This window comes from Sinohyriopsis cumingii, chromosome 7, assembly GCF_028554795.1.
Source record: "Sinohyriopsis cumingii isolate HCF-2022 chromosome 7, ASM2855479v2, whole genome shotgun sequence".
Classification (NCBI taxonomy): Eukaryota; Metazoa; Mollusca; class Bivalvia; order Unionida; family Unionidae; genus Sinohyriopsis; species Sinohyriopsis cumingii.
The window spans coordinates 63,680,316-63,695,154 of NC_142967.1; positions in this window are offsets into that span (position 1 = coordinate 63,680,316).

Genomic DNA, 14,839 nt, shown 5'->3' on the forward strand with positions numbered 1-14,839 from the left:
CCAATTTTTACCATTTTCCAAAACACGCACACACTTGCAACGTGACCAGAAATCTGTACTTCTTTATTTGTGGATATCCCACAGACCCGTCCCAGCATATAAAGCTGGTTAAGAACTGTAGGAATATCAAATCATTTTTTCAGAAATATCAAAGCTTTTATGTGTATCTTCCCTGTTCCACCATTTATTAGTGCTTAGGTATGTTCCCTAAAGTCACAAACAATTTGGAACAAAATTAAATTTTGAATTCAGGTTTCTCTCTGTTTATACATTTTTTCAAGTTATTGGTGCATGGCAGATTACATCCAAATACCTTCTCAAAGTGAGAGGAATTTCTTCACATGTCATTGCCTTTGTTAAAATCGGTTTTGCTGGTTAATCATCGTTAATCTTTAATTCTATATTTTGGCGTATTTTTTTTATATAGAAGATGCAAGATTATTTATTGTTGTAAAGTTATTTATGTTGTTTAGTCTGTTGCTGCGAAAGAAAATATCTATAGCAAAGTGCTTAAGTTTGTTCAGTTTTTTTATTTCAAGCTCTACAAAAGGTACCAAGTTTGTCTTGCAAGGGGATTGAAACTTTAAGTTACGCGGATGTGAAGGAAAACATCTTTGTTACTACAGTTTGCTGTCTTTGTGTTCGTTCTAATCATGCTTGTCTTATATCTTTGTGTTTTAGAGATCATATTTCTTCTGATGTAAATACATGCATCAATGGACAGACAGCTTGGGTTATCATTCTTGAGGTTCACTGTACTTTAGTTTATTTACTTCATGCAAACCCCAAATTCACTAGTTTGAAGGGGAAAAAACCCTAACAAAAACTGACACCCGGTACTGTAACACTTCTGTCTCTATTGATGTGAGTGTGCTTGTCAACATGTTTGAGGAAGATTAAAAATGTTTGTCAGTTTCAAAACGCGAACCAGTACTCTGGCCGTTTAATATTTGATGTGGCAAGAAGAAATGGTATAATACGCAACAAAGGGGTTGTAAGTTTACACTCCAATCTGTCTGCACTGCAATGGTAACAACGCTCTTGCGTTGGTACTATTTTGCCACACTACCTTAGAAAAAAAAACAATGCATTACTCATCATAAACGATTTCATTGGAAAGACTTATTTTCGGACCGCGTTCATTGACTTCAGTACCCTTTCGCACAGAGAAAAGATCGGACGTGTTTTTTTTAATTCTGCGGCTGGTCGCTACACTACTTGCCCTGAATTTACAACCAAACAATGTGTTACACATTGTAAGTGACTTCATTGGCTAACCGATATTTTACACATCTGTCTCTATTGATGTGAGTGTGCTTGTCAAAAAGTTTGAGGAAGATTAAAAATGTTTGTCAGTTTCAAAACGCGAACCAGTACTCTGGCTGTTTAATATTTGATGTGACAAGAAGAAATGGTACAATACGCGACAATGGGACTGTAAGTTTACACTCCGATCTATCTGCACTGCAATGGTAACAACGCTCTTGCGTTGGCATTATTTTGCCACACTACCTTAGGAAAAAAACAATGCATCACTCATAATAAACGATTCATTGGCTAGACTTATTTTTGGACCGCGTTCGCTTCGAATTGACTTCAGTACCTTTTCGCACAGGGACAAGATCGGACGTGTTTTTTTAATTCTGCGGCTGGTCGCTACACTACTTGCCCTGAATTTACAACCAAACAATGTGTTACACATAGTAAGTGACTTCATTGGCTAACCGATATTTTCCACCGCCTTAGCTTCAAATTGGTTTCAGTTGTTATTCGTACCGCGAGATGGCCATACGCGTTTTCCTGTACCTGACCACTAGTCACTTCACAAGCAATAAAACTAAGACACAAACGATCACGCCATGGGCGACTCATGGAAATTATGTTAGTCATATTACGAAATACACCACGACTTGTTTGGATGTACTATTCTGTGGTCACTTTAATCACATGCGTCTTCAGTTCACTCTTGTGTTATTTTTTAATGGTGTATTTTATGGATGTGATTATGTTATGTTCTATATGTTCTTTAATGTTTTGAATGATTTTACTTTATATCTATATTTTAATTTAGATGTATGGACTATGTAGTCTGAAATAAAGAATTCTTATCTTATCTTATGTAAGTGGAATGAGTGTTTCTTTGAAACTTTCATAAGGAAAATATACCATAAAAACAAACGTACGTGTCGTGATATTTTTAAAGTAGGAAACACATTTTCTCTCTCTCTCTCCGTCATTGTAGTTTTGATTGAAATCCTAATGGTATATGTGCCTGTTTGAAGATACCTCTCCAAAGTTGTGATCAGTAGTCGCCCTATTTTTGTGAGCTGTTCCGTTTGTCATGTATTTGTTTTCTTCAAACACTTACATCCTTACAAATTGTAAATCAGTAAATCGTTGGATGAAATAAAATGTTGAGTTGAATTCAGGCATCGTATCTTTCTCTTTATTTTGGCACTGCAATGTGTCACAGAAAAAATTTTAACATTAGATCTACCGTTTTTCTAGAAAGGAAACAAACAGAAGGTTTTTTCAAGAATGACGCGGGCTTTTTCAAGAATGACGCGAGTGACATTGCACTGTATATCTCTGGCCATGGTTAACTCTGAATTTTAAAACCAAAACACACGTTCAGAAAATATGTAACAATATTCGACCTATTTCCTCTCCGTTTAGACTGTGGATTGAACAAGGAGCGTTATGGTGCTGTATTTTTTTCTCCGTCCTTATTGCATCACTCGGTGAGATCGAGAGATTGAGAGAACAACTGTGGTAAATCCAATAGGATTACAGAACCAGCATGACTAGTGAAGAAATAAATTTGTTTGATACCTCATGAAGATTATTTTTTACAATCTAGTAGACCCAAAAGTGACTTGTAGAAAAATTTAGAACGATGACATACACCTACACGGTTACATTAAATGGTTTACGTCAATGGTTGCTATTTCTTTGTTATTAAATGTTCGTACAAACGATATGTGTGTAAGCAAAAGCTAACAGACACGCACGCACAAACATAAAAGTGTTACTGCCTTGGGTGACAGTAGAACGGGCAGTACTTTAGTCTGGAGTGTTTTGAGAGATGGACAGATAGACTTAACATTACAGTGGAGAGAGAAAGAAACAAAGAATGGTAAAAAAAAAGCAAACGTAGGACACCATTTTTGGTTCCGTTATTCTTGCGGTATTATAGGACAAATAATTATTGAGACAATCATACATTCTGTGTGAAATATGCTCCTTGTTTTCATTTATTCATCAATTTCATAAAAAGGGTAATGTGATATTTATTGTCGACTGACTGCTTAAAATTTGCCTAACGTATCTCAGATTTAAGACATGTCCTGTGTTTCGCAGCACACGCTACCAACAATGAAACTGAGAGAAAATAGGTCGAATATTGTTACATATTTTCTGAACGTGTGTTTTGGTTTTAAAATTCAGAGTTAACCATGGCCAGGGTTATACAGTGCAATGTCACTCGCGTCATTCTTGAAAAAGCCCGCGTCATTCTTGAAAAAACCTTCTGTTTGTTTCCTTTCTAGAAAAACGGTAGATCTAATGTTAGAATTTTTTCTGTGACACATTGCAGTGCCAAAATAAAGAGAAAGATACGATGCCTGAATTCAACTCAACATTTTATTTCATCCAACGATTTACTGATTTACAATTTGTAAGGATGTAAGTGTTTGAAGAAAACAAATACATGACAAACGGAACAGCTCACAAAAATAGGGCGACTACTGATCACAACTTTGGAGAGGTATCTTCAAACAGGCACATATACCATTAGGATTTCAATCAAAACTACAATGACGGAGAGAGAGAGAGAGAATGTATTTCCTACTTTAAAAATATCACGACACGTACGTTTGTTTTTATGGTATATTTTCCTTATGAAAGTTTCAAAGAAACACTCATTCCACTTACATAAAATAAGATAAGAATTCTTTATTTCAGACTACATAGTCCATATATCTAAATTAAAATATAGATATAAAGTAAAATCATTGAAAACATAAAAGAACATATAGAACATAACATAATCACATCCATAAAATACACCATTAAAAAAATAACACAAGAGTGAACTGAAGACGCATGTGATTGAAGTGACCACAGAATAGTACATCCAAACAAGTCGTGGTGTATTTCGTAATATGACAAACATAATTTCCATGAGTCGCCCATGGCGTGATCGTTTGTGTCTTAGTTTTATTGTTTGTGAAGTGACTAGTGGTCAGGTACAGGAAAACGCGTATGGTCGTCTCGCGGTGCGAATAACAACTGAAACCAATTTGAAGCTAAGGCGGTGGAAAATATCGGTTAGCCAATGAAGTCACTTACAATGTGTAACACATTGTTTGGTTGTAAATTCAGGGCAAGTAGTGTAGCGACCAGCCGCAGAATTAAAAAAACACGTCCGATCTTGTCCCTGTGCGAAAAGGTACTGAAGTCAATTCGAAGCGAACGCGGTCCAAAAATAAGTCTAGCCAATGAATCGTTTATTATGAGTGATGCATTGTTTTTTTCCTAAGGTAGTGTGGCAAAATAATGCCAACGCAAGAGCGTTGTTACCATTGCAGTGCAGATAGATCGGAGTGTAAACTTACTGTCCCATTGTTGCGTATTGTACCATTCCTTCTTGTCACATCAAATATTAAACGGCCAGAGTACTGGTTCGCGTTTTGAAACTGACAAACATTTTTAATCTTCCTCAAACATGTTGACAAGCACACTCACATCAATAGAGATAGAAGTGTTACAGTACCGGGTGTCAGTTTTTGTTAGGGTTTTTTCCCCTTCAAACTAGTGAATTTGGGGTTTGTATGAAGTAAATAAACTAAAGTACAGTGAACCTCAAGAATGATAACCCAAGCTGTCTGTCCATTGATGCATGTATTTACATCAGAAGAAATATGATCTCTAAAACACAAAGATATAAGACAAGCATGATTAGAACGAACACAAAGACAGCAAACTGTAGTAACAAAGATGTTTTCCTTCACATCCGCGTAACTTAAAGTTTCAATCCCCTTGCAAGACAAACTTGGTACCTTTTGTAGAGCTTGAAATAAAAAAACTGAACAAACTTAAGCACTTTGCTATAGATATTTTCTTTCGCAGCAACAGACTAAACAACATAAATAACTTTACAACAATAAATAATCTTGCATCTTCTATATAAAAAAAATACGCCAAAATATAGAATTAAAGATTAACGATGATTAACCAGCAAAACCGATTTTAACAAAGGCAATGACATGTGAAGAAATTCCTCTCACTTTGAGAAGGTATTTGGATGTAATCTGCCATGCACCAATAACTTGAAAAAATGTATAAACAGAGAGAAACCTGAATTCAAAATTTAATTTTGTTCCAAATTGTTTGTGTCTTTAGGGAACATACCTAAGCACTAATAAATGGTGGAACAGGGAAGATACACATAAAAGCTTTGATATTTCTGAAAAAAATGAGGTGATATTCCTACAGTTCTTAACCAGCTTTATATGCTGGGACGGGTTTGTGGGATATCCACAAATAAAGAAGTACAGATTTCTGGTCACGTTGCAAGTGTGTGCGTGTTTTGGAAAATGGTAAAAATTGGATACACAATTTTCTCGTGACACTTATACAGTGAAGAGTCTGTGCAACTGTCAGAAGCCGAAGTCATATAACTTTTGTACGGTTTGTAAAGATTTCCACTTTAGAAAATGTGAAGTATCACAAGTTATTATCACAAACAGAAATGGAACATAGGGGCTTGACAGTTGTTGTTTAGACACCTCCGCTCAACTTCACAACTTACTTACTCTGTCTCATATTTTGATCTTAAGGAAAGATCACCTTTGTGCAGCAACAGTGCTAACAGCAGGAGGAGACGCCGTCACTGCTGTCGAAAAAGGGTAGTTCTTTTAAAAATGGGTTTAGTATATTTTTAAAAAAAATATCAGATGAAGAAAAACGTGTGTTAAAACAGAGTTGGTAGAATCATAGTCAGCGACAAAGTGGAAATGACTGAGAGAAGGAGACATCGTTGTCGAGTGGAGTAGTTTTCTGGAGTACGTACGTGTCCCAGCGACACAGTGCCACCGTTCCTAGCTCTCTTGAAGACACCAACTGTCTGTTTTCTTTTCTTGCAACTTTTTTCTTTCGTGGTAAGGTTTGAATCGAAGGGTCGTCAAAATGCATGAGGTGTATAAGACGCACCGCTGTCGTTGGGTTCCTATATGCTTGGCTTTCACTTGCCCTTCTGAAATATGCCAAGCCATTGTGACAACAAGAGGTAGGGAGGGTATATATGGAGAGAATGAACTTGGTTAAACCATTTTTGAATCAGCAATCGAGATGAAACGATCGCACGATTTCAGTGAGAGAGAAGAAGAACGTAAGAGGCAGCGAAGTAACGTATCGCCTCACACGAAAAGAAGTGTTCGCTCAAATAGAAGACATGAGCGAACCTGAACCAATACCTTCCACGTCTGCGACCAGACATAGAGAGCCTACTCCAAACCAAAGTCCACCAGTATCACCCGCAATGTATTACCACATTCGAGAGACGGAAAAGCGCTCCTCTAGAAAATTTAGAACTACGGCTTACACTTACAGGGTGAAGTTTAAAGATTTCAAGTCCGACGTACTGCTGGAGAAAGCAGAAGAGTTCATCACCGAAGTGTGGGATTCTTTGTTAACCACACTGAAACAACAATGTGAAGCCAAAGAAGACGACCGCTTGAGACTTTCCATACAACACGACGGTTTGAAATCCCCTATTTGGATCGAGTTTAGCAGTCCCGCAGAATTGACCCCTTCCAAAGTCATGGAAAAGATTCAACACGTGCAACAATCCAATGACCAGTTTGACATCACCGATGGAAAAGCCACACTGTTCATGACCCACGTCTCTCCTCCTCAAGGGACCGGACAACGCAAAATGGTGTTTTTGGTGAACGACCTTCGCAGCACCAAAAACAGCCTCGTCCAAATTAACAAACCCCGAGACCAGATGTGTTTAGCCAGGGCTATTGTGGTGGGACGAACCTATGCCAACAAGAACGACACGGCAGAATGGAAAAGAGCCTGGAAAACTATTCAAAAATCGGACCGAGCCAAACAACGAAGTGAAGCAGAACTCCTGTTACAACAAACCGGCCTGTCCAAAGACACACCCTGTGGCATTCCTGAAATGCAAAAATTGCAAGATGTCCTAGCTCCACGCTACACCTTGAAAGTGCACCCTCAAGAAGTGCGCGGACCTCTGTTGTTTCGAGGGAAAGACTTTAAGGATGGAAAATACATTCATGTCTATGATCACGATGAACATTTCGATACCATTACCAGTATCACCGCATTCCTGGGATACGGTTATTACTGTGAGAAATGTGACTATGGATGTAACAATCGAGAGCAACACAAGCATTGTGGATCGAAATGCTCAGGATGTTTGGCCTCTCAACCCTGTCTGGAGGAAGGACAAGAACGAGTGCATTGCCCTACTTGTCAGTGCACTTTTGTCAGTCCAGCCTGTTACCAACAACATCTGAAGACGCAAGGTTCACAGCAGAAAAGTGCATGTCAGCTCCTGAGATTTTGCCTTACGTGTGGACAAGGCATACGTACATTAGTGCCAAGTTTCACGTATGTCGAGGAAAGAAACGATGTCACATTTGTCACCAAATCGTGGACTTGGAACACAAATGCTACATGCAAAAATACCAGCCACAACAAGAGGAAAATGAGGACCACAAGAAGAAAGGGAATTTCATCTTTTTCGATTTTGAATGCATGCAAGAGACTGGCATTCACATTCCTAATTTCTGTGTGGCTCATCGAGCGTGTGAGAAGTGCATTCAGGAACCTATCTTTAGTCATTGCCCTCACTGCAGTAAAATTCCTGGAGGGCGTGAAAAAATCTTTCGAGGACCGAACACGCTAGCCGATTTCGCTCAATGGATCTTAGACCCCATCGACGAAACATGGAGCCAAGAGGACATCGAACGTTACGGAGATTGTCATCGCCATGCCACAGTCATAGCCCACAATTTCTCGGGATACGATGGACAGTTTCTTCTCAGATACTATACGGAACAAGGCACCGAGCGTCCTAAAGTCACTTTGAACGGAGCCAAAATCATTTTCATGCAAGTGGGACAAGTACAGTTTAAAGATTCAATGAGTTACTTGGCCATGCCTTTGAGTCAAATGCCTAAAACGTTTGGAATGACAGAAATGACTAAAGGGTATTTTCCTCACTTTTTCAATACCGAAGCCAATCAACATGCTGTTCTACCCCATTTGCCTGAGGCTAAAGACTAAGACCCCGACAACATGCGTACCGAACAACGAGAAGCTTTCTACGCTTGGTACCAGACCCATGCCTCGGACCCTTTTGACTTTCAGGAAGAAATGTTAAAGTATTGTCGTTCCGACGTGGACATTTTACGACGTTGCTGTGGAAAATTTCGAGAACTGTTCATGGAACACGGAGGGGTCGATCCTTTGAAAGAAGCTTGCACCATTGCCAAAGCGTGTTCCTTAGTGTACAGACAACGATTCATACCTGAAAACACCCTGGCTGTCATCACCCCTCAAACGACCAACTTTGTCAAACGTCAATACTCGGTCAACGCCCTATATTGGTTACATTACTTGTGCGACAAGGAAGACAAATGGATTCAGCATGCCCGCAACGGAGGGGATGAAAAGACCATCGGAATGCATTCGGTAGATGGCTGGGACTTAGAAAACCCCAAGATCGTGTAAGAGTTTAACGGTTGCTTATTTCACGGATGTCCCGTCTGCTACCCTGACCGTGGCACTAAAAATCAGTTTTTATAACGAACCGTGGAAGACTTGTACCAGGCCACTTGTCAGCGACGCCTAAAGTTAGAACAGCAAGGATACCAAGTGGTGGAAATGTGGGAACACGAATACGATCACCGTTTGAAAATCGATCCCGAGTTTAAACGCATCGTGGAAAGTTACCAGTTCATGGATCCCCTGAACCCGAGGGATAGTTTGTACAAAGGAAGAACCAATGCCACCTGTTTGCTGTACCATGTCGACGAAGAGAAAGGAGAAGAAATCAAATACTTGGACGTGTGTTCGCTATATCCCTACGTGTGCAAATATTGTCGCTTTCCTGCAGGGCACCCGCAATTGTTAACGGAACACATCGACCTGAAAAACATTCGACAATACGAAGGTTTGATCAAGTGCAAAGTTTTGCCTCCCACGGACTTGTACCATCCCGTGTTACCTCACCATTGTCAAGACAAACTTATATTTCCTTTGTGCCGTACTTGTGCTGAAACGTGCAACCAAGACCAGCCTTGTCAGCGCATCCAGGAAGAACGTGCATTGACGGGGACGTGGGTTAGCCTAGAATTGTTCAAAGTTCTGGACATGGAATACCAACTGTTACAAGTGTACGAAATTTACCACTTTCCCAAGACACAACAATACCACAACGGTGACCCCAGTCAGAACGGCATTTTCGCCGACTACGTGGATGCTTTTTTGAAACTGAAGCAAGAAGCCAGTGGCTATCCTTCCTGGTGTCACACTCCCGAAGACCAAAATAAATTCAAAGAGAAATACTGGGCACAAGAAGGCATTACTTTAGACCACATCGAGAAACACGAAGGCAGGCGATCGTTTGCCAAAGTGATGTTAAATTGCTTGTGGGGTAAAACGGCAAAACGACCGTGTTTACCCAAGACGGAATATTTGACAGAACATTCCCGCTACTTCCAGATGATTCAAGATAAAATCAAATACATGAAACACGTGGACGTCGTTCGTGAGGATTTGATCTTAGTGAATTACGAAGAAGATCTGGACTTTGTAGAAGCCGACGAATTTGGAAATGTCATCATTGCGGCTTACGTGACATCTCATGCTCACTTAAAATTGTACGAAGCTTTAGAACTGTTAGGGGAATGCGTCCTGTACTTTGACACGGACAGTTGTATCTACATCGATCGCCCGGGTCAACAGCACCCTAACATCGAAGGAGACCGTTTAGGTGCCTGGACAGACGAGCACCCCGACGACAAGATTCTAAGTTTCGTGAGTGGCGGTCCTAAAAATTACGGTTACGAATACCGGAACCCACAAGGAGAAGTGCACACCGAGTGTAAAGTGAAAGGATTGACTCTGAATTATCACACCAGTCGAGTGGTCAACTTTGGGGTATTGAAAGAAGCCTTGCACTCTGGAGAGGATGAAAACTTTAAAGTGACCACCCGTGAACCGCATAAGATTGTACGTTTACCCAATCACCAAATCGTCAGTCGACCCTTGGAAAAAGTCTATCAAATCGTGTACCAGAAGCTAGTGAGACTTCCAATCACTTTACCTTGCCGTACGGTCACGTCGATATTGGTCAGCATATAAAAAGGGACAACGTCCAAGACCAATAGTTCATTGTCACTACCAAGACCAATCAAGAAAAATGAATCTTTTCAAACAGCAAGTATAGAGCGTAAGACTCAAGTCCAACGAGAAACTCGGGTGTGATTCTATGCCTCACGATCACATCACCAATGCAGTACCACATCTTAGTTGTTTACGTACTAATGCCATGACAAACTACGTGCAACCAGTGAAACTTCCAGACCACAAAACTTTACCTTATGGACATGCTGATATCACCCAGTATAAAAAGGGACGACTTCCAAGAACGCCACTTCATTGCGAGGACAAGCGACGGGAAAGATGAATAACTCTACGTAGAAGAGAAAAGAGAAGGAATAAACATCATTGACCTCTTTCACCACCATACCATCACAGCAAAGTGCGTTGAAGAAGGGAAAGGATTCAATAGACCTAAAGGAGTATTTTAGCATCTAAATGGCTCAGACAGCGACCTCGAGAAAATTTAGAACGACAACTTACACCTACACGGTGAAATTTAAAGACTTCGCGTCTGACGTTCCAGCCAAGGAAGTATCAGGTTTCATTACGGATCTACTTGACTCACTGTTAGAGGAACTCAAATGTCATTACCAAGTCAAATAATCGAGGTCGTTTGAGCCTATCTATGTATCACGACAGTTTGAACTCGCCTGTATGTCTCGGATTTAGCACACCTGCAGAAATAACTTCTTCCAAACTTTTGAGGGCTATTGAAGACATGCAGTCGATGAGAGAAAAATTTGACATCACTGATGAAAAAGTGACTATTCATATAGCATATGTTGTACCTCCATGGGAAGAAGACGATGACTGCTCTTGATCTGCTTACCGATAAGTGTACCTAGCACGATGGACGTAACAGCAGATCTACGACTGAAAGGGAGTACGTGATGGAAAACATTTATGCTGGGACACAAGTGGTAGCTGACCAGATTTTAAACAACGTGTGTGACGGATAGAGAGACAAACATGAACTTTCTCTTATTTGATTGTTTGTTACTTGTTTTGTTTTAGCTTTTTCTTATAAACGAACATTTAATGTAATTAGTTGCATCTGAAGTGTACTTAGAAAGGAGTGAACGTTAATTTTAAACATTAGTTACTAGAGTCAATAACTAAACAACTCGTAAATAGGTTTGTTTTATGTCCAAATGTTTATATATTAAATGGATAGTGCTTAGACCAAAGCACAGGCCAGAGAGCCCATGTATATACTTGAATAAATGTTTTGAACCCATACAACGGACTTTTCTTTTTCGAGTCTCTGTTCTATCTGTGTGTCTTTCTTTAGAATATTTCTGTCCTCTTTTCTGTGTGTTTGGATGTGTATTTGTTTGTTTCTGTATGTCTATGTTTGTCCCTATCAACCCTTTGTTCCTACAAATACATTTCACCCTATAAAAGGTTTTGATCCTATAAACCCATGACGTCGCCAATGTTTAATTCCCATTGATCCCCAGGTGACATTCCCATGTTCCATTCCCATTGACACCAAAGTGCAAACCTCATATTTTAACGTTAAAGTCGCATTGACGGTAATGTACCGGTCCTGTGTTTTCCATGTTCAATTTCCCATGTTAAATTCCCTTGATGCCAAAGTGTGGGGACTCTATTTTAACATTAAATTCCCTTTGTCGCTATAATGCATATCATGTGCTCAGTATGTTAAATTCCCCTTGTCGCTATAGTGCCCATCCTGTATTCCCCATGTTAAATTCCCCTTGTCGCCAAAAACCATAAAAAATTTCCCCATGTTAAATTCCCATTGTCGCCAAAGGGCCGGGACACTATTTTAACATTAAAGTCCCCTTCTCGCTGAATCTTCCCCATATACTACTCACACACACATACACACTCACTATATATATATATATATATATATATATATATATATATATATATATATATATATATATATATATATATATATATATATATATATATATAGTAAGTTTCACAGTAATTCTACTAAAAGAGCAGTTGTATCCACAAAATTATGTTATATCTTGCAACCAGTTGTAAGAATGGAACGACAAGAACTCTTACAACAATAATAGAGACACAGATTTACCAATATGTGCATCGTTAGATTAGCATCCTAATATGTACCAAGTTTCATAGTGATTCATATAAAACTACAAGACCAGTAACGCACACTGGAATCTGTCCAACACTAAATTAATCCGCAGGACACGAAGGACAATAAATAAAAATCAAAGAGCATTGTGATGATAGCTATTGCATGTGAAAGGTTTCATGATGGTCACAATGAAATATGTGACACTATTTGCGTTCACAACATTATGTCAAGCAATATATACATGCAGTTCCAAGTCAAAAATAGCAATAACTTTAGGAAAAACCCATAGGATCATTTTGGTTTTGTTGACAGATAATGATCACAAAATGCGCCATGTTTCACGGTGACCGATCCAAATCTGTCAGACGGTACCGTTCATAATATTCTGCCATACATTGCATTCATATGCACGAAATAAAAGGCGTTAACTCTAAGAAGCTCCGTGTGTTCTGGGGATAGGGTGGGGTGGAGCCCATGTGAATTTTGATGATATACGCATATTCAAATGATGATGATAATATGGACATCCAATGGAAAATGTTAGATTAGTTATGTCCACAAGATTTTTTATTATATCAGACTCCAAAACAAAAAGCAGAAGTAGTGTGATTTGTTGACACACATATTTAGAAGATCATAACAAGTATAATGTACTGCTTTGTCGATTTAGAAAGCACGCATTTTGTCGAAGAGTGTTCTGATACAGCAAAGGTAACATCATTTTCAGCTACGTTTGTTAATTCAGCATTAATGATTTAAAGTACGATTAAAGAAACTTCTTTTCCAAACCCCGTGGAGATCAGTGACTACGTTCTTGATCTCAACAGGACATGATCTTTCTTCTTTTTGTTTTCAGTCTTCGTTTTGGAGGCATTCATCTCTCCCGCGGTGGGCAATACTCAATTCGACATGATTGTTTTGGTAACAAAAATATTTTCTTACGTGTTTGAATGAACATGTTCACAAGATACCTGCGCGAGCAGAGTTTAATGTTTGGTAATGGTCATTGATCATGAACCTAATATCATCGATTGAAGGTCACCGAACGTGTCAGACAATAATTTGTCAGACAATGACTTGTGTCAGACGATGTTAAGACATAATCCGATACCACTGATAGAAAATCGCTGAACTTGTCTTAGATACTGTCTAGACATATATGATACCATGGATAGAATATTTCTGAACTTATCTCAAAGTCAAAACATACCTGCATGCTAAGCGAGGTTACATCCTTAACTCATATTTGTCTTCTACTTACTGAAGTGGTACAATTCACGGATTTATTTTTAGATATATCCACATCCTAGCTTTGATAAAAATTGATTCATACCTGTTTTGTTATCCTGCTCACAAGCCCGTAAAGCTTAAAGTCGGAATCAGGAGCTTTGAGCTTAAATTTAATATCAGAGTTCAGGTTATCAACTTACTCACTGGAATGTAGCAAAATAAAAAGACTGGATAAACTTGCCCTTTGTACGTAGAAGTTAGTGTTCCTAAGCTCAGTGGAGTGCACAAAATGTAACTAATAATTTCTAACTTTATCCAATGTCAATTATGCCTATATTCAAAACTCCTTTGCAAAAGTCAAGGTAGCCAGATATGTAACCATTTTCACTGAGAACCAATTAAGTATTGAAACAATTGTTTTAGTAAATGCCCCTTGTCAGTGCGTCAATTCATGCAAATGAAATAATGATAACAATGTTTTGCAGACAGACACAATAGTGCCTTGTTAGAAGTTAAATCAGCGCAATTTTCATACAGTGTGTGTGTGTGTGCGTGTGTGTGTGTGTGTGTGGGGGGGGTGATTTAGATTTTTGACGTAGCTTTAACAATTGTTCAGACATATCGCTACGATGTCTGCAGTGTAGCAGTTTATAGTGATGTCTAGCACTGGGGCAGACTTATAACATGATGTCCCACCCAGTCACATTATCCGAACTATCACAAAACATTAACGCAATATATTTCCCTAACATAGACCCAGATTATGACTTGTCTAACTGGAATCACTGTTTTCTTACTATCCTAAATAAACACGCCCCCATACGCATCAAGAGAATTAAACGATCAAAACAACCAGAATGGTATACTAATGAAATCGCAGAGGTACAACGCAAACGAAACTACTACCGTAAACATAAAGACTTCACAAACTACCGTTTATGGCGAAACAAAGTCAAATCAATCATTGTAAAACACAAACGCTCCTTTTTCAAAGAAGCCATCACATCAAAGTCCGATAACAGATCCATCTGGAATCACTTATGAAATCTAACTTAAACGAAACCTGCGCCTCTAGCTCCAGGTGAAATTATAGTCGATGGTACTAAA